This window comes from Dendrobates tinctorius, unplaced genomic scaffold (assembly GCF_039654945.1).
Source record: "Dendrobates tinctorius isolate UK_male_01 unplaced genomic scaffold, ASM3965494v1 ptg000192l, whole genome shotgun sequence".
In the NCBI taxonomy this organism is placed as follows: Eukaryota; Metazoa; Chordata; class Amphibia; order Anura; family Dendrobatidae; genus Dendrobates; species Dendrobates tinctorius.
The window spans coordinates 8,914,637-8,937,570 of NW_027361859.1; the positions used below are offsets into that span (position 1 = coordinate 8,914,637).

General features: G+C 46.5%; 1 pseudogene; it reads left to right on the top strand.

Annotated features, from left to right (window-relative positions):
- LOC141055963 (uncharacterized) overlaps positions 1-14,111 on the top strand; it is a 231,667-nt pseudogene extending 217,556 nt beyond the window's left edge.
- Positions 14,112-22,934: the final 8,823 nt, after the last annotated feature.

The window sequence follows — 22,934 nt, forward strand, 5'->3', positions numbered from 1 at the left end:
AGCAGTTAACACCTCTGCACGGTGGACCTCGGGCTGCGAACGCACCTAAATACCATCTTATTATTTGGTGTGTTCCGCCAGCCCTTAACATTATCTTAGCGCCAGGGTCTGGCCGATAATGGCGGATGAACGACTGCATAGGTACATCCAGCAGCTGGAGGGTAGGTTGGCAGCGCTAGAGCGTTCCACCTCAGCTGCGGATGTTACCTCGGTCGCCGTTCAGGCAGCTACAGAGGCTGTCGCTCGTGTCTCCGAGGCCAGTCCTGCCCCGACCTTGTCCCGCCTCCCGCTGCCCGATAAGTTCTCAGGGGATAGTGATTCGTGTAGGGGTTTCGTGAGTCAGTGCTCCATTCACCTAGAGCTGCTGGCTACACGATTTCCCTCTGAGCGGGCCAAGGTGGGATTTATCATCTCCCTCCTGTCGGGCAGGGCCTTGGAATGGGCCACTCCACTGTGGGAGCGTGGGGATCCCCTGGTACAGAGTGCCACCCACTTCTTAGTCGCTCTGAAACAGGTGTTCCTGGGACCTCAGGTCACACATGACACGGCACTCCAGTTGCTGGCGCTAACCCAGGGTTCGTCTTTGGTCAGCCAGTATGCCATCCTCTTCAGAACTCTGGTCTCTGAGCTGGAGTGGCCAGATAAGGTGCTCATACCCATATTCTGGAGAGGCCTGGCTGATCATGTCAAGGACACCCTGGCCACCAGGGAGGTGCCTACCACGCTAGAGGAGCTCATTACAGTCTCCACCCGGATTGATGTTCGCTTCACTGAGCAAGGGTTGGAGCGCTCCAGGTCCCGCCAACGCTATAAGTTGGCTCCAAATTTTGCCAGACCGCTGGAACCCCTCGGCCCACCGCCTGAGCCTCCAGAGGCCATGGAGGTGTCCCGCTCTGGGTCCAGGGTCCGGTCCGTGCGGGTACCTCCAGTCTGCTTCCGTTGTCGGCAGACGGGGCACCACGCTAACCTGTGCCCACAGCGGCCGGGAAACACCCCCGTCTAGTGGTTATCGGAGGGGGTCTACTAGACACAGCTAATTTCTCCTCCAAGCTCCTGTTTAAAAGGGCGTTAGAGTTTGAGTCTTCCACTCTGATGGTGGAGGTTTGCGTGGACTCTGGAGCGGAGGGCAACTTTATGTCATCTGCCTTCGCTCAACAACACGCAGTCCCTCTGGTCTTGCTACCTCAGCCAGTCACCATTAGGGTGGTGAATGGGGCGACACTCCCGTCCCTAATCACCCACCAAACGGCTCCACTGAGACTCTCACTGTCTCTGTCTCATCAGGAGATGATGTCTCTCCTTGTGATGCCAGAAGGTATCGACCAGGTCCTCCTAGGGGTTCCCTGGTTACGGGCCCACTCTCCCCACATAGACTGGTCCTCGGGGAAAATCCTCGCTTGGAGTAAGTCCTGCGAGGGTAGGTGTCTGATTGACTGCATTCAGGTCGCTACTTCTGAGGTTCCTGCAGATCTCTCCTCACTTCCCAAGCCATATCGGCAGTATGCAGATGTTTTCTCCAAGAAGGCGGCGGAGATCCTTCCGCCGCACCGCCCTTACGACTGTCCTATTGACCTCTTGCCCGGCGCTGAGCCTCCCCGGGGTCGAGTATACCCCCTATCTCTCCCAGAGACAGAGGCCATGTCGCAGTATATCAGGGAGAATCTGGCAAGGGGATTCATTAGGAAGTCGGTGTCCCCGGCGGGAGCGGGATTCTTCTTTGTCCAAAAGAAGAATGGGGAATTACGTCCGTGCATCGATTACAGGGGACTTAACGCCATAACCGTTAAGAACAAGTATCCTCTGCCCCTGATATCGGAACTATTTGATAGGCTACGGGGAGCGAGAGTGTTTACTAAGCTTGATTTGCGGGGAGCCTATAACCTGATTCGCATCCGTGATGGGGACGAATGGAAGACGGCATTTAACACCAGAGATGGGCACTATGAATATCTGGTGATGCCCTTCGGGCTATGTAACGCCCCAGCCGTCTTCCAAGATTTTGTGAACGATATCTTCCGGGATATGCTTGCCACCTCGGTAGTAGTCTATCTGGATGATATTCTTATTTTTTCTCCAGATATTGACTCCCACCGGAGAGATGTTCACAAAGTTTTCGATCTCCTGCGGGCCAACTCCCTCTATGCCAAATTGGAGAAATGTGTGTTTGAGCAGGAGTCCTTGCCTTTCCTGGGTTACATCATCTCAGCCCAGCGTTTGGCCATGGATCCTGCCAAGCTACAGGCGGTGATGGATTGGCAGGAACCCCATTCTCTCAAAGCGGTGCAGCGCTTTATGGGGTTCATAAATTACTATCGCCAATTCATTCCCCATTTCTCAACTTTGGTTGCACCCATGGTAGCCCTCACCAAGAAGGGTGCGAACCCCAAACTGTGGTCGGAGACTGTCTCCAAGGCTTTCGCCTCCATTAAGTCCCATTTTGCTAGCGCTCTGATGTAGATAAGCCATTCATTCTAGAAGTGGATGCCTCCTCCGTCGGTGCTGGGGCGGTCCTTTTCCAGAAGGACTCGCAAGGTCGGAAGCACCCATGCTTCTTCTTCTCCAAGACCTTCACACCGGCGGAGAGGAATTATTCCATCGGGGACAGGGAGTTGCTAGCAATGAAGCTGGCCTTCTCAGAATGGAGACATCTCCTGGAGGGGGCTCGCCATCCTTTCCAGGTGTTCACCGATCACAAAAATTTGGTCTATTTGCAGACGGCTCAGCGGCTGAATTCTCGTCAGGCCAGATGGTCCTTGTTCTTCTCCCGGTTCCATTTCACACTACATTTTCTCTCCGGGGAGAAGAACGTCCGAGCCGATGCTCTTTCTCGCTCTGTGGTGTCATCAGAGGAGGAGGAGGAGCCTCGACTGATAGTCCCATCGGAGAGCCTGAGGACCGTGGCTCCGGTTGCTCTTGAGTCTGTACATCCGGGCAAGACTTTTGTCGCTGTCCATCTGCGACCGGAGGTCCTCTCGTGGGCTCATTCGTCCAGAGTGGGAGGTCATTTCGGGATCAAACGGACCACTGAACTACTGGCGAGGACATACTGGTGGCCGCATATGGCCCGTGACGTCAAGGACTATATTCAGGCGTGCGTCTCTTGCGCCCAGAATCGGCCCTCTCGGCAGCGGCCCGCTGGGTTACTCTATCCTCTGCCTGGGAGATGGTTGGTATGGACTTTGTGGTGGGTCTGCCCAAGTCCAGTGGCAGCACCGTCATCTGGGTGATCACCGATCATTTCTCCAAGATGGTGCACCTAGTACCACTCTCTCGGCTACCGTCGGCACGAGGCCTAGCGGCATTGTTCATTAAACATGTTTTCCGCCTACACGGCATGCCGGATAAGATTGTCAGTGACCGGGGTCCCCAGTTTGCTTCTCGGTTCTGGAGAGAGCTCTGTTCTCTGCTCAGCATTGAGCTAAATCTCTCTTCGGCCTATCATCCCGAGACGAATGGGTTGGTGGAGAGAGCCAACCAGACCCTGGTGACATATCTGCGACATTTTGTCTCGGCTAGGCAGGATGATTGGGCGTCCTTACTGCCGTGGGCGGAGTTCGCCTTGAACAACGCGGTAGCCGATTCCACCGGTCAGACCCCATTTCTCTTATATTACGGTCAGCATCCGCGCGTCCCCGTGCCCATGCCCGTGTCATCCACCGACTCTAGGGTGGCAGACTGGGCGGTGGAGGCACGTGACATTTGGGACCGCACGCAGGATGCTATCCGGGCCTCCAAGGAGAGAATGAGGTCCTCCGCTGATACCCGCCGGCGCCCTGCTCTGACCTTTGCCCCTGGCGACTTAGTGTGGCTCTCTGCCCGTAACATCAGGCTGCGGGTGGAATCCGCTAAGTTCGCACCACGCTACATCGGCCCTTTCAAGGTCCTCGAGCAGATTAATCCTGTGGTCTACCGTCTAGCCCTTCCACCACACTTGGCTATCTCGGACACGTTTCATGTGTCTCTCCTCAAGCCAGTTCACATATCCCGGTTTTCTGAGCCAGCTGCCAGAACATCAGATCTGTCGTCTGACGAGTTTGAGGTCAATGTCATCGTGGGATGCAAGATGATGCGGGGCAAAACGTTTTACTTGGTGGATTGGAAGGGTCATGGTCCAGAGGCCCGGACCTGGGAGCCGGTGGAGAATATCCACGCTCCTCTTCTCATTGCAGAGTTTGAGCGGAGCGAGGCTCAGAGAGGAGGGGGCCCTAGGAGGGGGGGTAATGTTAGGCGTCGGATTTCCGGCGCTGCACAGCGGGAATCCCGAGCCTTGCCTCCGATGGTCTCCCATTCCTTCCCAGCCGCAGAGGAGCTTGCTCAGCAAACTCGTCGGTCCCGGCGCTCTGTCCAGACCAGCTCTGTGGGTTTGCTTGCTGCTGCCACCCCTGGTTCAGCTTTGGCAATGCATGCTGCTCAGCAGCAAGATCCTCCAGGGACTAAGTCCTCATGTCGGGCCACTGAGCATGCCTGTGGAGTGATCTCCCATTGGAGATCAAAGGTCATGTGCTCAGGTCCTGCTCGTGTTCGGATTGGCCCATCCGAGAAGCAAGGAGGATCACGGACGCCTGCGGCTATAAAAGGTTCGCATGGCCGCTCGGCCATGCGCTAAGATAGACTCAAATAGTTTGGTGTGTATGATGATGGATGCATGTATCTGGTGTCTGACTCATTATGAAACCCCTACCCTTTGATACATCTGTTGTTAGGGTTTAGAGTCTGAGTCAGCGCCTGCTAGTGGCTAGCCTGTAGGCCACAGTGCATACCGGCCGTCTGCACACGCCATTTATTTGATCCCTGTTGGTATCGCAGTCGCGGTGCCGGGCGCTAGCGGTCTAGAGGGACTTCAGTCCTGCTGTCTAAGGGCTGAGTCCTGTGACGTTACGCTAGCGCTTACTCTGCCGAGCTCTGTGAGCGAAAACAGGCTACGGCATCTATTATTTGCGGTAGTGCGGCTCTAAGTCATAAGAGTTCGCCTCGGTACACCTTGGGTGAGGTTAACCCCGTGTGTGCCGTTATTGCACCGCCATATCGCGTCCGCCATTACCGAGCAGCAGTTAACACCTCTGCACGGTGGACCTCGGGCTGCGAACGCACCTAAATACCATCTTATTATTTGGTGTGTTCCGCCAGCCCTTAACAGTATTATACTATATGGAGGACTATGGGGAGTATATAACACTTTATGGCGCACTATGAGGAGTGTATTATACTATATGGAGGACTATGGGAAGTGTATAATACTATATGGAGGACTATGGGAAGTGTATAATACTATATGGAGGACTGAGGAGTGTATTTTAATATATGGAGGACTATAGGGAGTGTATTATACTATATTCATGATTATAGATAGTTTATTATACTATATGGAGGACTACAGGGAGTGTATTATACTATATGAATGACTATAGGGAGTTGTATTATACTATATTGAGGACTATGGGGCACATTATATGGAGAACTATGGGGTGTGGATTTTACAATATGGAGAACAGTGGTGCACATTATAACATATGGAGGACTATGGTATGTATTATACTAAACAGGCAAAATGCTGCATATTCATTGAGTGATTGGATTGTTTATGTCGGAACAGAAATCATTGTTCTCGGCAGCACATCGTCGGTATAAACTGTAGATGTGCTGTTGATAACTTGATACTGTATGGGGATCTATAAGTGATTGTTCTGTCCCCATCATTATTCCTCAGCTGGTGGAAAGAGGCCGGGAAACAAGCGTTGAACGACTTCAATATTGTCGATCACACTCGTTTAGCGGCCTGAACTCAGCACATATAACTGCAACAGAAATGCTTCTGTGTGATGTGCAATATGTTAGCATTTGGGGCCCCATTTTAAACTTTTCCTAGGGCTCCACTTTGCCTAAAACCAGCCCTGCACACAGGCAACAGGACATTCTGCGTAATTTCATGGGCACGAGCACCCTTCGACGAAAAGTGAGGCCAGAAAAAGTAGAGGTGGTTTTAGATTGATTGGCTCAGAGTGCCTTCAGTTCCTTCGCTTGGTCTTCCACCCGGTTCCTTGTTTAAAGCACAGATATTGCACTTGCGGTCCATGGGCATCTGTCTTCCACCTCACCCAATTGCAAATCAGGCAAGTGTTCTGAGCCCAAGTCTAGCAGCAGACATTTCTGCTTTTTGATGACTCTGCTGGCTGTGGTTCTGTGGGCCATTCACTTGGACCTGGCCAACAATTGGAAGAAATTGAGTGCACTGATGCCCAACCACTTGTTCTGTTGGAGTATGTACCAGAAAGTTTCACAGACGGGTTTGCAGAGTACACACAGCAGCTTAAAGTACAGTACTCCCACAAATGGAGGGTTCAAAATATACACTGTGCTTAAATGACAGTACTCTGACGTGTAGGTTGCAGAGGACACAGAGCGGTATTTAGCACATTCTTTCACAAGCGGGTTTGTGGCTAATACACAGCGCTTAAAGGGCAGTACTCCCACAGGCAGAGAGAGCAGAGTAAACACAGCACTTAAAGATCAGCACTCCCACAGGCGGAGAGTGCAAGGGCTACACAGCGGATTAAAGGGCAGTACTTCCACAGGGAGACGGTGCAAGATACACAAAGCAGATTAAATGACAGTACTCATACAGACGGAGAGGGTAGAGTACACACAGCAGCTTAAGGGTACAGTATTCCCACAGGAGGAGGGTGCAAAGTAAACACAGCAGCTTAAAGGACAGTTCTTCCAAAGGCAGAGGGGGCATAGTATGCACAGTTGTTAGTAATAAACTTGGCACTCAATTTGTGAAAAAAGAATGTTCCATTTATTTTTGTGTTCTTCCATAGCGGCGGTACACACCGCAGACACGCGGATCCTCTAATACAGCGCACAACCATAGGCCACTATACCTTTCTCACAGCATCCAGGCATCTATTCCATAGCCACCCTAGAAGCACTCAAGTGTACTTCTTTGAACCAGTACCTTTCTACAGACTATTCTGATGAAGGTCCAGTGTTGGACCGAAAACGTTCAATAGTAATTTTTGTCTGTATGCAAAAATAAATGGAACATTCTTTTTTCACAAATTGAGTGCCATGTTTATTACTAACATTTGTATGACAGGCTGGATACCCTACTTGATGACCTGTCATGAACCAATATATGAGTACCGTGTTTTTTCATATTATAGTTCACACAGTGGCTTAAAATACATTACTACCACGGTGGAGGGTGCAGAATACACACAGCAGCTTTTAGAACGTTAATCTCACAGACAGGTTTGCAGAGTACACACAGCAGCTTAAAGGACAGCACTCTCAATGCAGAGTATGCATAGTAGCCTAAATGACAATACTCCACAGGCGGAGGGGGCAGTATACACAGAAGCCTAAAAAACAGTACTCCCACAGTTGGAGGGTATAGGGGACACACAGAGGCTTAAAGGACAGTACTCACACAGGCAGATGATGCAGAGTACACACAGTGGCTTTAAGGTCAGAATTCCCACAGGCAGAGGGTGCAGAGTATACACAGCGGCTTAAAGAACAGTACTCCCACAGGCGGAGGGGGCAAAGTACACAAAGTGGCGTAAAGGACATCACTACCACAGGTGGAGAGTGCAGAGTACACACAGTGGCTTTTAGCACAGTAATCTCACAGGCAGGTTTGCAGAGTTCGCACAGCGGCTTAAAGGACGGCGCTCTCACAGGCAGAGAATGCAGAGTATCCACAGTGGCTTAAATGACAGTACTCCCACAGGCGGAGGGAGCAGAGTACACACAGCAGCTTAAAGGACAGTACTCCCACAGGCGGACTGTGCAGAGTACACACAGCAGCTTAAATGACAGTGCTCTCACATATAGCACATATAGAGGTTGCAGAATTATGCACAAAACTTTGTGTTTGCAGAGTGTGCAGTCAGAATGTGTCCCTCACTCCATTTGCGACCTATCTCTACATTAATGGGAACATAATGGCGGCGGCTCTCGTGTTCCGGCTTTTATACAGGTTGGGTAACATGCTGAGCCGACCAATCATAGGCATGCCAACAATTGGCATAGCTGTGATTGCTCCGGAAGTGCTCGCAGTCTAAAAGCTTGTGGATTTGGCTGCGCTGCAGCTTTTCAACAATCTTTATTAGACTAACAAACCTGAACAGGAAACTGGACATACAGTAAAATGTCTGTATTCGGTACCGAACACTAGATGTCCAGTACGAACCCCATACTTTCGGGTTCAGGTTCACTCATTCCTATGAATGGCATTTACTCTATCTTGCTTTACGTCAGCAGCATTTTTCCAACAGTTTGTTTCATTTTTTCAACTTCCTTTTTAATTTTTTAGGTTGATAGAAGGCTTACAAATTGAGCAATTTTATGTTCAATTAAATTTACAAAACCTATTCATTCAGTAACAAGTCACTATTGAAATTACTTTTGAGGGCCTCAGTGCTAGAAATTTGTATTCTTCATAACAAAAAGCACATTCAGAAATTATCTAAAACTGGAATGTAAAAATTATTTTTTTTTTTATATAGCCCAAATTTTTAATTTTCACAATAGAAAAAATGGACCTTATAAATAATTTTCCAACTTCTGAATCCAACAATACCCCATGTACGGTTGTACAATATTGTCTGGGAACATGGCAGGGTTCAGAGGGGAATGAGCGCCATTTAGGTATTGGAACACAGATTTTGCTGGAATGGTTTGCAGGCACGATGTAACGGGACACTTCTAGGTCATGTGGTAGCTCAAAAGATGGCTAGTATGAAGAAGTATGGCACTATCTGCACCGCTTTCCAGAGTGTAGTTGTTCATTTCCATTCATCCTTTAACTCTTATATATGGATCTGGAATTACACTGGGACTCCTAGGCTTGTGCCACAGAGTAAGTTGCTGCTGAAAGGTTAGAGATGGCAAGAAGAATAGTCACTTAGCCGGGTCAGAAGCAGGACGGCAGAGAAAATACAAAATCAGTAGACATATTAGTAATCCGTAAACCAGCCAGGGTGACAAAAGAGAAAAAGGACACAAGTTGGGAGCTGAACACAGCAGACTGAACCTGAGGAGAATAAGGCTGTATCTGGCTGCTTCCGGCAATAGGCTTCAAGCTTTATTAGAGTGTGGTATTTACCAATTGGCTGAGTCAGGGATGTCATTGCTTTGGCAGGACTGCCCACACACCCATAAAGTGACTCCATTTTGGAAATTATAACCCTCAGTGAATTGACCTATAGGAGTAGTGGCTATTTTGACTCCACCGTGTTTTCCTCAAAATTGGCATTCACTGGATATTGGAGAGTGAAAATTGCAAATGTGCCATTTCATTACCCAACATATAGTACCCAGATTGTGTTCCAGGAGACACACACAGAGCAAATTATGTGGATTCTTATCACTACAGCAATGCCAAATACATGGTAAATGTGGTTTGGGCACACTGCAAGGCTCCAAAGCGAGGGAGTGATTTGACTTTGGGAGAGTAGATATTGCTGGATTGGTTTATGGAAACTATTTTGCTTTTCAAGAGCCTTTAAGCCACTAATAACGTAAAAACCTCTGTTTTTCCATTGACAGATGATGGACCTGAGTGGAGAATTGTTTTTAGCATGATAAGTAGAAGTTTTTATTGGTATCATTTTCACCTACATAACAATTTTTGGTGGCTTTGTATTCCAATATTTGGATGGCTCTGCTGCTTCATCCTATAAGAGTTTTTCTTAGACTGTGATCTGTCATTGTCTTGGTGAATAATTGAATTTTTCTACATAACTTGCCATTTCTAATTAAATTGTAAGTAGGAATGTTCAAAAATATGAAATTCAAAAACATTTTATTCAAAATAATAGTTGATTTTATTCTTGGCAGATGACTGTACCAGGAGATCAGAGGAACAGCTGACATCTTCAGTTTTTAAATCAGATAATCTAGAGAACCCACAAGATGCAATTGAAGTGAATTCCATTACTCCAGATATACCATCATCCCCTCACAGCAAACATCTCTCAGCTGACCCTTGGAAACAGGTCCTGTCTTCTGATTCATTACCAACTACTAAAGAAAATGAAAGTTACAAAATAAGCATTAAAAAACAAACTGTTCTTAAGGCAAAGAAGCCATTATCACGTTCAGAATATGGAAATGGTTTTCCACTTGAAACGTCTTTTCTTAAACAAAAAAAAATTCACACAGCAGAAAATAGATTTACTTGTTTCCGTTGTGGGAAATGTTTTAACCAGAAATCAGATCTTGTTAGGCATGAGAGAATTCACACAGGGGAAAAACCATTTTCATGTTCAGAATGTGGGAAATTTTTTAACCAGAAATCAGATTTGGTTACACACCAGAGGACTCACACAGGGGAGAAGCCTTTTTTATGTTCAGAATGTGGCAAATGTTTTAACCGGAAATCAATTCTTGTTAGTCATCAGAGAACCCACACAGGGGAGAAGCCTTATTTATGTACAGAATGCGGGAAATGTTTTACAGATAAATCATCTCTTGTTTCACACCAGAGAACTCACACAGGGGAGAAGCCTTTTTCATGTTCAGAATGTGGGAAATGTTTTGCAGATAAATCATTTTTTGTTAAACACCAGAGAACTCACACAGGAGAAAAGCCATATTTATGTTCTGAATGTGGGAAATGTTTTACCCAGAGATCAGATTTGGTTAAACACCAGAGAACTCACACAGGAGAAAAGCCTTTTTCATGTTCAGAATGTGGGAAATGTTTTGCAGATAAATCAGCTCTTACTTCACACCAGAGAACTCACACAAGAGAGAAGCCTTTTTCATGTTCAGAATGTAGGAAATGTTTTGCACATAAATCATCTCTTGTTAAACACAAGAGATTTCACAGAAGGGAGAAGCCCTTTTCATGTTCAGAATGTCTGAAATGTTTTTCAGATAAATCAAATCTGGTTAAACACCAGCGAAGTCACACAGGGGAGAAGCCTTTTTCATGTTCAGAATGTGGGAAATGTTTTGCACATAAATCATCTCTTGTTATACACCAGAGAACTCACACAGGGGAGAAGCCTTTTCCATATTCAGAATGAGGAAAATGCTTTAAATATACATTATGCCTTGACGAACACCTGAGAAGTCACGCCTTGAATAAGTCTTTTTCCTGTCCACAATGTGGGAAATATTTTAACCGGAAATTCTGAATTGATATACAGCAGAGAAATCACACAGGGGAGAAGCCTTTTTCATGCTCACAATGTGGGAAATATTGTGCACAAAAATAATTTATGTTTGCTCATCAAAGAGCTCACATGGTGGAGAAACAATATTCATCTTCAGCATGTTAAGAAATTTTACCTTCTTAAACATAAAAAAATCCACATAGGGAGAAGCCATTATCATACCTAGAATTTGAAAAATGATATACTGAAGTATCAAATTTTGTTTACCATCACACAGAGAAATTATATTTTTACAGAAAAAAAATCATATAACAGACAGTCGTATAATTAAATGAGAAAGGGTAATTATTTATAACATACTGTATGTTTCAGACTATATGACACACTTTTAGCAAAAAAAAAATCTTGCTATTAAGTGAATGTACGTAGCTTCTTATTACAGAGGAGAACGCACAGACACAGTATCTTTACTGATCACTGAGAGATCTGCTCTCTCTCCTCCAGCCCCACACTTACCTAACTAATTAGTGAAAAAGTACCGAGACCTGCACAGAAGCTGCACGCCCTGAGTGAGCAGCTGAAGAACCTTCCACCATACTAGCTCAAGGACCATTCAAATTAGGTAATCAATCACATGACCTGGAAGGAGCTGCAAAATTGGGTAATGTATAGAAAGTTTATGTGTATGCAAATGTGCATCTGTAGTAGAGCCGTGGGTATGGAAATGTGCATGTGTAGCAAAGCTGCGTGTGTCTGTAAATGTTTGTGTGTAGTAGAGCTGTGTATGTATGTGCGTGAACAACAACATCCAACAAGGCAAGAGAAGTAAAGCCATAAAATAAATAGCCGTTATTCTTATGAAATGACAAAATTATAAAAAGAATTAAAAGGAGATACATGTCCAATAAACACTTACAAGGTAAGTATGTAAATATACTGCCATGTGACACACAGGCACTATGAAGGAGCATAAGACCTGTATACAAGTACGGAGCAGTATAACAGTACAATACCCGTGCAGAAATAAGTGACCTGCTCTGTAATATACTAGTGCCTTATGAATACTCTGCACATATGGCCAGAAAAAAATATTTGCATGTCACTGCATGAACTGTGTCACTAAAGTTATCCAAACAGATATATCCTGCGCAAAAATTCCTACACCAGGCTGGTATGGTGTATATAAACCAATATAGTATAACTAAAGTGTGACTCATACGACCCAGGTAGGAAAGCATATAATCTAGTCAACAATGACCCTAGCTGATTATCATAGCCAGTAAGCAATAAGCAGGAGTGGCCGCTGGTAATACAATGCCAAGTGCATATAAGTGAAATACATACAGCCCTATAAGGTATATATTCCCTAAATAAATAGAGCCAGTGCCCATAAAGAAAAAAATGCACATATATACCTTACAATATACAATAAAGTGCATATAACTAAGTGACAGCAGCCTCATGGAGCATGAGTCCCCCACACAATTTGAGCCAATGCCCCAAGAAAAAATATCCAATAAAAGTACACCGATTAATACACAGGTCTGGTATGATATATATAAACTAGTGTAGGTAACCAAAATATTTATGTAACTGAGGTATAGCAAGCCATATCTGATAATGGAGTCAACAGTGACCCTTCTTAGTTACCTCCACCTACAGTCGTGTGATGGACATGACCACTAGCAATGAAATACAGAGTACATATAGGAAACATGCAACCTTGCTAGATTTTTCTTCCCGTTTTCCAGTACACTATATGGTGAAATGAATGATGTTCATTCAAAAGTAAAACTCATCCCTCGAAACACAAGCCCTAAAATGGTTATATTGATGGAAAAGTAAAAAAGATAAGGCTCTTGGTAGACGGGAAGAAAAAGCAGAAATGAAAGAGCAGAATACTATGGTGTGAAGGGGTTAATGTTCGAGCTGTGAAGCTATATGTGAATACAATACATGGTGCAGAGAAGCACGAACAATAGATGTGTGACTTCCATATTCTACCCTAGTGCATTACAATTAGTGATATTCACCCCTTCACTTTACACCATCAGGGATGATTTAATTAGTAGGAAAAATGTTTTTGCCTTTTTTTCTGCTGCCTAAACCTTGGATGCGTCTTATGTTCTGAAAAATAGAGTTTATAAGAATTAGAAATATGTGCAGTTACTAATATATTTTATCCAAAAAGCAATAAAAAGCAATATTCAACGTGCAGTCAATATTTCACATTGTGATATATTCATATATACACCATATGGACAAATATTGCAACCCTTTACCCCACCCCAACCCGAAACAAAACCCAAAATGTTCTCCTCCCTCTTCCTAACTCGTAACCCGAAAATAGATAAGGACATTCGGAGTTGCCAATCCTCCCTCTTTTGGAGATGAAGCTCTTTTCCTCTCCACACAAGGTCCTTGAACACATTTCCAATGATTTTAAATACTTTGCAAACATTTGAGAGAACAAAGTGGGGGGGGGGAATGAACCCCACTTTTTTAAAACATTTCTTTTTAGGGAAATTACAATAAATGTCCCCAATCCCTTCTCCCAATCCAAAATGCTTGGGCCAGATTATCTCTCCAGAAACCCCTGTATATTAGGGCCCCAGTGACATGACCCATTATATAGAAGAATAGCACTGTCTCCATAGTATAGAGATCAGACAAGGTCTCATATTCAGGCAGTTTCTATTTTATTCCAACCCTCTTTAGATGACCAAGGTCAGAGTCTCATTATACCAAGTAGAGAAGCTCCAGGGACAAAGGCCCCGTCTGGTCCTAACATGCTGGGGCTGGAGTATCCAGCCTCGTGGCCTGGATTCTCTCATTTCTGGCCCCAGCGTTTCTTGTAGAATAAATCCCTTTCTCATAAAGTCCTGTAGTAATGACTTTGTTATCAGGTTTTGTAGGATGGTTCGTCTGACTCCATCTTCAATATACAGTATGTGCAATAAACAATAAACGTCCTACTGCAGTTTTACTGTGTGTGTCCATTGTCAGTTCTTCTACATACCCTAATAAACTAGCGGCTAAACCTGCTGATTATGATTTTGCAGCTGTAATAACTTTCCTCCACAGAAGTAAAAAAAAAATTGTTCTAGCACACTTTTTGTTCTTAAACTCAGAACCCCAAAGACCTACCTCTACTACTAAGGGAAATAATTCCAAAAAGTGAGGTTCTTACAAAGAGCAAAGACCTTTGTCATAACGTGTTGTAGGCCACCTGGCCATATAACACTCAGAACCGTGAATAGCACCCAACAGATGGTAGAAGTCGGGATGTACCAGAAGAACGCAAAAGGCTGACTCAATTTCACCCTTGACTATAAGTGCTCCTTGTGCTACTCGCAGATTAAAGTGATGGCCCTGTCAAAAAAGACAAGAGAAAATGATGCATCTTCCTTGGAGATACCATTTTTCAATGATGCACCCTTGTGGTGAAAAAGGTGGTGAGAAATGTATATTGTCCTTTTTTTTAGGAACAATACACAATGGGCAAACTGTCATGTTTGGGAAAGGAGAAGAAAGAAAAGGCCTACTATCCTGCCCAACAAGAACTCATTTTCTATTCTTCTATTTCTTCTCTACTGATGATTTAGTTCTCAGTGGCTGATTGAAAAATTTTTAGGAGCCAAGGATCGCTAGAATAATAAAGCAGTATGAAAATAACATAAAACATAGATGGGTGGCTGCTTCTTTACTGGGGTACTTGTCTAGCCATGGGGACATAGTGACCACGCTCTCTGGGTTTTTTTCATTCAGGTGTCCCCACTGGAATGGTGGTTGCTTTTCCTGGCTTGTTACAGCGATCTGCTGGGTGTTGTCTGCCACAGACAGAGCATTCATGTTTATATTTACATTAAGCCATAAAATCTGCAGTGACCCTCGCTAAAGAGCCAACACGCTCCAGGTCTGCACTCAGCCACTCGTACTGGATCGACTACTGATTGGTCTATTCCTGCACTTTCCCTTCCGTGTACCTCTAGGTTTACTTTTCTTTTTACACATCTACTGCTCAGAATCTGAAGATGATTTAGCTATCTCTTCCTTTCTCACTGTGCACATTAAAGATTGTGATGATTTAGATCAATTATACCAGTGATAAAATCATGTAAGTCGTGCAGTGAAAAAATAGCCACAATTCCGATTATGGATACAGCAACACAGGATACTGAGAACCTAGGAATGACCCTAGGAAAGTGTCATATGCAATGATGTGTAAGGAGGTTAATGGCCGCGTAATCAATGGGAGGTATGTATCACAGAGATATCTGCTCTCTGAGGTAACCCGGAATATTTTCTTTAGTGCACGTAAACACTAAGATGTCATTTGGTGCACCTGGGTCCGGGTGGCGGGTAGCTATGAGAGATGGGCGGGTCTGGCTACCCACATACCTCACATCTGGGTGTGGTTACAGCTTATGTAATGGAGGCTGTTGTTTGGCACATGGTCTGTCTTGGGAGGGAGAAGGCTTCCTGTGTGTGTGGCTCCAGACCGAGCCTGCGTGCTGGACATTACCCCATCCTGTGTGCCCAAAGGCCTGGCGGAGCAGAACCCTGCTAGGAAAATTGATGCGTTGTTTTGCCTGCTCTAAAGGCTGTTTACCTTTATAAAGGCTTCTGGGTTTATAAAATAAATAAACCCACATGGACTTTTAGGCTGTGTGCGCACGATGCGATTTTTAAGCGTTTTTGCTGCGATTTTCGGCGCAAAAACGCTGCGAAAACGTTTAAAATCTTGTACATGACGCACCCCATGCATTCCTATGGCATTCTGCACATGCTGTGCTAATGCTGCGCTTTTTTCCGCGGCGGAATCGCATCACGGAAAAAATCGCAGCATGATCATTCTTTTGTGCGGAATCGCAAAGAATTGTCACGATTCCGCACCCATAGGAATGCATGAGAATCGCTTACTTCCCGCATGTGGCTATGCCCACCATGCGGGAAGTTAAGCGTCTCATGTGCGGTTGGTACCCACAGTGTGGAGGAGAGGAGACTGTCCTCCAGGCTCTGGGTACCATACCCCTGTAAAAAAAAAAAAGAATAAAAAATAAAAAATCGGGGTATATTTACCTTTCGACGTCCCGCGCTGCATTCCCGGGCTTCAGCGTTCCCAGTAATGCCTTGCGGCAAGGTCCTATGATGACGTAGTCTCACGTGACTCTAGCGGTCTCGCGAGATCGCTATAGTAACGCGAGACCAACGTCATCACAGGTCTCGCAAGGCATCGCTGGGAACGCTGAGGCCCGGGAATGCAGCGCGGGACGTCGGAAGGTAAATATACCCTGATTTTTTATTTTTTTATCATTTTTAACATTTTATCTTTTACTATTGACGCCGCATAGGCGGCCTCTATAGTAAAAAGCTGGTCACACTTGTCAAACACTATGTTTGACGAGTGTGACCAACCTGTCAATCACTTTCCAAGCGATGCTTCAAATCGCTTGGAAAGTGCTTGAGAAAATCGCGACAAAATCGCGAACAGAATCGCGGTGAAATCGCGCGGAAAAAAACGTGCGATTTCTGGGAAGGAGTCCGGTTTTCATTGTGCGTTTTAAAACACTACATGGGCCCATAGCCTTAAAGGAATGTGCCTCCTGTTTTCCTCTTGATGCACCTGAGTGAGTACAACCCCTACAGTTGGTGCTAGACTGCGGGCATCGGTCCAGGAGGTACCTAGGAGGATTATAGAAGGGGATTGCTGTGGAGCGGCAGGTCCACAAACTCCAGGCAGCTTGCTGTGGATCGGCGGGTCAACGAACTCCGAGCGGCTTGCTGTGGATCGGCAGGTCCACGAAATCTGCAGGTCCACGAAATCTGCAGAGCGGAGCCTTTGCAAGCCATGCAGAGAGGTGTGGAGCCGTGCACAGCCTTGCAGAGCCTAGCAGGGCGGTGCAGAGCCGAGCTGTGAGGAGCTGTTGGGGCAGATAGACTGCCATGTACAGGTGGTGAGGGGCCTGAGAGGGTCGTGGGGAGTCCATGGGGTGGAGTCCCAAAGGGGTGATGACCCAAGGAGGGATGGTTGCCCGAAAGGGGGTGAAGTTCCAAAAGGTGCGGTGACCCAAACATGGATGGTTGCTCAAAAGGGGGAGGAGACCCAAAAGGGGGTGGTGACCCAAACAGGAGTGGTGGCCCAAAAGGGGCGGCGATGAATGCGCCAATGGACTGTTGTCGGGAACAATGTTCAAACAGCGCATGTCCGGTATCCTGTGCAGATTATAAAACTGGCAAGACGTCACAGAGGTGTTCTGTGGGAGTCAATGGATAGAGCGTGACTGGACTTCTAATAAGAAAAAAGAGAACGGGCTCGATGGAGCGCTGGCATAAGCCACACAAGTTAGGGGGAAAGTAAATGATGAGCCCAAGGCAGCACCAGCCGCAGACCCTCGTGGAGGGACAGTAAATGTAGAGCAATAAACCGTGGTCAGGAGGGAGCCAAGGACACGTTTTGACAGCAGGACACTGTCTTCATCAGGTGGGACTTCTAGACTCAGGGAGCACGGTGACCCTGGTGATTCTCGGAAGGAAAGTGGAAGTCCACTGCATCCATGGGGTCGCTAGGGATTATCCGGCATCCAGGATAATCATTGAGACACCCACAATTAATAATAGCCATGATGTCCCTGTAGTCCTAGACTTGCCTTACCCTATTATAATAGGCCGGGACTCTGAATTGTTTTGGAGCTTGTGGGAGGATAGGGAAGTGTCTGATTGCTCAGAGGGGAGCCGGAATGATCCTAAGGGAGCTCCACTGCAGCAGATGGCTGTAGGGGTTCCTGGTAATGTGATGCATACAGAGGAGGAGGTAGCGCCCTCTAAGGTCGATGGCCCAGAGTTAGTGGTGACCGGAAGAAAGTGTGGGTCTGACCAACTCAGGCACTTAGCAGGGGTGATCAACAGTGTGACCACTGGAAACTAGGTAGATCCAGGAAAGGGGTCTGACACCTGTTTAAGTAGGGACTTGTTGTTCCAGGGTGACAGGGTGAGTAGTGGTGACTCCCATTCAGACTGTGACTATAACGCATGAGAAAAAGCTTGCAGTAAGGTAGAGCTGGTTACAAATGGCAAGTCTTCCCCTCGTTGCCGGTAATACGGCAGTCGCAGAAAGGCAGGACTGGCTACACCCTCTGGAAAGAGGACTGTAGAATAGACAGGGTCAGGTGTAAACAAGGTTAATGTCCTTGATAAGGAGGTCACTTTACCGCTGACAAACCCCAGCACAAAGGTAGTCGATGATGTGAGGAAGATAAAACTGACACAGGGTGGCGGTAGAGATCCATCAGTGAAAATCACAGTAGGAGAAGAAGTAACAGAGAGCACATATGGAGTGAAAACCCACAAATGTCATGGAGAGTAGACTGGTGGACCATTTAACTCTGAGGTGGTGGAAAATGACAACTGCATCAAAACTCTTGAAGGGGAAGGGAACTGTGATGATGTGTGTGACCCCATGAGAGTGGAGAGTGAGGACTCCAGAGAACCCAAGGCTGGGAAGATGATGTGTGGGAATAAGAACAATGAAATGTTCCAAGAACCCAGCAGAGTTCCTGGAAGCAGTAAAAAACCATGTTGAGCAAGAAATGGTCTTGAGACAAGCGACTAAATACAGAGTGGATGAGCTGGATAAAGAATTCTCTGAGCTCAGGGATTACCTGTCAACGTGTCAAACAGTGAACAAGGCCATATTGGAAGATATGGAGGTGCTCAAAGAAGTATTAAGGGGACTTCTACACAAGAAGAAGATGGTGGTCGCAGACTTGCAGTGGTAGTTCCATAGTGGTAAATGGGCTGAGATGCAAATACCCATCTTGGCGAGGTGTCTGGAAGATTGTGAAGTTCAGGGAGAGCTTGCGCTAAAGACTGAGAAAGACAATCACCCGGTGGTGGCAGATGACATGATGGAAACTTCCAAGGCAAAGCAGGAGCCATCGGTCCCTGAAGAGGTTGAGACTTCGCTCTTCAAGTGCGTAGTAGAAGTACCCGAGGACTTGAGAGAAACTTGTGCCAGTGAGTCTGCGCAGTGGAGCGCAGTGGAAGGCAGTGGAAGCATGTAGTGTGAACTGGGCACCAGAGACTAAGCAGTTATTTATACTGTAAACTAAGGAAGTCACAGTGAAGCAGGTGGCTATCCTGAGTGACATGCACCTACGCTGTCTTCGCACGAAACGGATAATCCTGTTGAGGAATGCGGAAGCTGCTCAACATCTGGAGCGTACAAGGAAAACTCAAAGTCGTTTGGGGTTTGTGGAAGACTTTCAAATGCCCAGGAATATGGTGAGGAAAGTTATTGGGAGACTTGGAAAAGTAATACAGGAGATCGTGAATAAGTCCGGTGTGGCGAGAGTGAGGATTCCGGCTGATGACGAAGCCTAGGTAGCTGGTGAAGATGGGATGGTTCCATTAGTCATTGTCGGATCAATGTAAAGCCTTAGAAATATCCGAATACTCCTTGAATATTGGATGGCATACCTAAGAGAGGTAGAGCAGCTAAGACTTGACAGACTGCAGATTAATAAACAGCTACAGGAAATGGAAAGAAAATGGCGACCACCTTCGACCTAAGGTATAGAGAGATGATGGAGTTCTCGAAAGACTGGAAGTACTCAATCTGAAGCTAAAAGAGGAAGTAGAGATACATGGAATGACTGGTCCATAAAGAGAATAGGAGAAATTGCCAACAGAGAGACAACTGAAGGTGGCCTGATGGAAGAAGACTCGGAAGGGTTAGAAGTAGTAACTCCTCTGTTAACTCAGTGCTGAGTAGCCCTGGCAAGAGACTCTGTAACAGACGTGGTGGCAAAGAGTCAGACCAGACAGTATGTATGTGTGCAAGGGAATCGCATTACCGTACTGATGTCCAGGGATGGGGGTGCAACTCTATCAGAGGATGTGATGGAGTCGAATGATAAACGGTTTTAAAAGGCTTCAGCGACAGACGGGTTTACTTTCAAAGGCGACTGAGAAGGGTCTCTGGTCGGGTAATTGAAGGTGCCAAGCTGTACGGCTTTAGGCAAAGGGCGAGGTATGTAAGGAGTCTAATGGCCGCATAATCAATTGGGGGTATGTGTCACAGATATAACTGCTCTATGTGAGGTAACCCAGAGTATTTTCTTTAGTGCATGTAAGTGCTAAGATGTCATTTGGTGCACCTGGATCCAGGTTGCAGGTAGCTATGAGAAATGGGCAAGTCTGGCTACCCACATACCTCACATCTGGGTGTGGTTACAGCTTATGAAATGGAGGCACATGGTCTGGGTCTTGGGAGGGAGAAGGCTTCCTGTGTGTGGCTCCATACCAAGCCTGTGTGCTGGACATTGCCCCAGCCTGTGTGCCCACACACCTGGCCGAGCAGAGCCCTGCTGTCAGAAATACCACACTGCACTTGCTCACAGAGCCAGTGCGCATGTCGTGAGTAAAACAAACTGTGCTCAAAGATACCTGTGAAGCAGGGCAACAGCCGTGAAGATGCGTGCTTCAAACAGGACCTGAAGCTCGTGACTGCCAAGGGGCGGACCCGGCCACAGGTCTCTCAGGCCACAGGACATCAGTGAGGCTGCGCAGAGTCCCTGGCTGACCTGAGGTGAACTGATGAGCATGAGAAAAAGTTCAGAAACTTTCCCACGCTTATTACTTCATCTCCGGTCAGCTAGGGAGGCTGCGCAGAGATGAATTCATTCATTCTACAGTGGTTTACAGCGGGGCTGGTCGCATTAGCACCGGTCCCTGTTGTAAACTAGTTATCCCCTTGTGATGGATTGCAGCGGGGGACCTGACTGAACAGCGGAGAGGTATGTATATTGTTGTTTTTTTATTTTTTATTTTTACAGAAAAGGGCTTTTTTTGGATTAATAAATATGGTCAAAAACGTGTAATTATTTCATTAAAATAATTTTTTATTAATGTGTGTGTCTTTTTTTTTAAACCTTTACTATTCTAGGGTTAATAATGGAGAGGTGTCTTATTGACACCTCTCCATCAGTGGCGGATTATAATGAGGTCAATATGGGCGGTAGCCCAGGGCCCAGTGGTGTGGGGGGGCCCACCAGCCCAGGGTAAATTGCCCCATTATAATCCGCCATTGGCCACCGCAGCCCCTTACTGTTAAATCCCTGCTCTGTTCGCACAGGATCTGTGATAAGGTCACAGGAGGGGAGGAGTCAGGGGTCACATGATCAGGCATCTCAGTCGGAGGCCCCTGATCATGTAACTCCTGACTCCTCCCCTCATGTGACCTCATCACAGGTCCTGTGCGCACGCACAGCCCTCGATGTATGTAACTATGCAGGACACTGCTGTGCTGGTTGTCATTGTGCTGAATCAGTCAAGTATGTGTGGGGTCAGGAGGGGTTTTCAGGGTTGATGTAGCTGCATGTGTGTATGGAGCGGAGCCACGCGTGTACGAGGTGTACGGAGCGGAGCTGTATATGTACAAAGTGTACGGAGCAGAGCCGTATGTGTACGAGGTGTACGGAGCACAAACGTGTGTGTATGAGGTGTATGGAGTGGAGCCGTATATGTACGTAGTGTACAGAGCAGAGCCGTATGTGTACGGAGCGGAGCCGTATGTGTACGAGGTGTACGGAGCGGAGCCGCGCGTTTACGAGGTGTACGGAGTGGAGACGGGTGTGTGTACGAGGTGTACGGAGCGGAGCCGTGTGTGTACAAAGTGTATGGAGCTGAGCCGTGTGTTTACGGAGCGGAGCGAAGCCGCGTGTGTACGAGGTGTATGGAGCAAAGCCGCATGTGTACAAGATTTACAGAGCGTGGCCACGTGTGTACAAGGTGTATGGAGCAGAGCCGCATGTGTACGAGGTTTACGGAGCAGAGCCATGTGTGTACTGAGTGGAGCCGTGTGTGTACGAGGCATACAAAGCAGAACCATGTGTGTATGAGGTGTGCGGAGCCATGCATGTACAAGGAGTATGATGGGGAGCATTCATACCTCCCAACCGTTCCAGATTTTGAGAGTCTGCGCCACTGCCCCGACCGGGAGCTGACTTTTCCCGCGGACACAGGAGTACACGGCGGAGCCCCGAGGAGCACTTGAAAACTCCCGCGCGAAATTCCATCAGAAGTGACGTGCTGGAAGCTGACCGCAAATTAGGTAATTTCGGGAGGAGATTGTGACGGAACCATGGAGGCACTTCAGATCCATCACCGTGTCCTCCTCCGACAGCGCGGACAGTGGGATCGCCTTGGACTCGGGGATGTCGGCCATGTGAGTGGATCATGATATGTTCTGCACCAGGAGGCTCAGGTGGGCACTATAATGTGAGCCAGACTGGTATGGTATCTTTATAGAATTTTTCTTTCTCTCTCTGTTTCTTTCTCTCTCTCTGTTCTTTATTTCTCTTTCTCTCTGTTCTTTCTTTCTTTCGCTCTGTTCTTTTTCTCTTTCTTTCCCCTCTTTCTTTCTTTCTTTTTCTTTCTCTCTCTAATCTTTCTTTCTCTCTGTTCTTCCTTTCTTTCCTCTCTTTCTTTCTCTCTGTTCTTTCTTTCCTCTTTCTTTCTTTCTCTCTATTCTTTCTTTCCCCCTCTTTCTTTCTCTCTCCCTCTCTGTTCTTTCCCCTTTCTTTTTCTCCGTCTCTTTGTTCTTTTTTTCTGTCCCCTCTTTCTTTCCCCCTCTGTTCTTTCTTTTTTTCCCCCTCCTTTCTTTCTCTCTGTTCTTTCTTTTTCTGTTTCTCTCTTTTTTCTTTCTTTCTCTCTCCTTTCTTTCTCTCTCCTTGCTTTCTCTCTCTCTGTTTTCTTTTTTCTCTCTCTCTGTTCTTTCTTTTCCTCAGTACCAGCCACTGTGCCCAC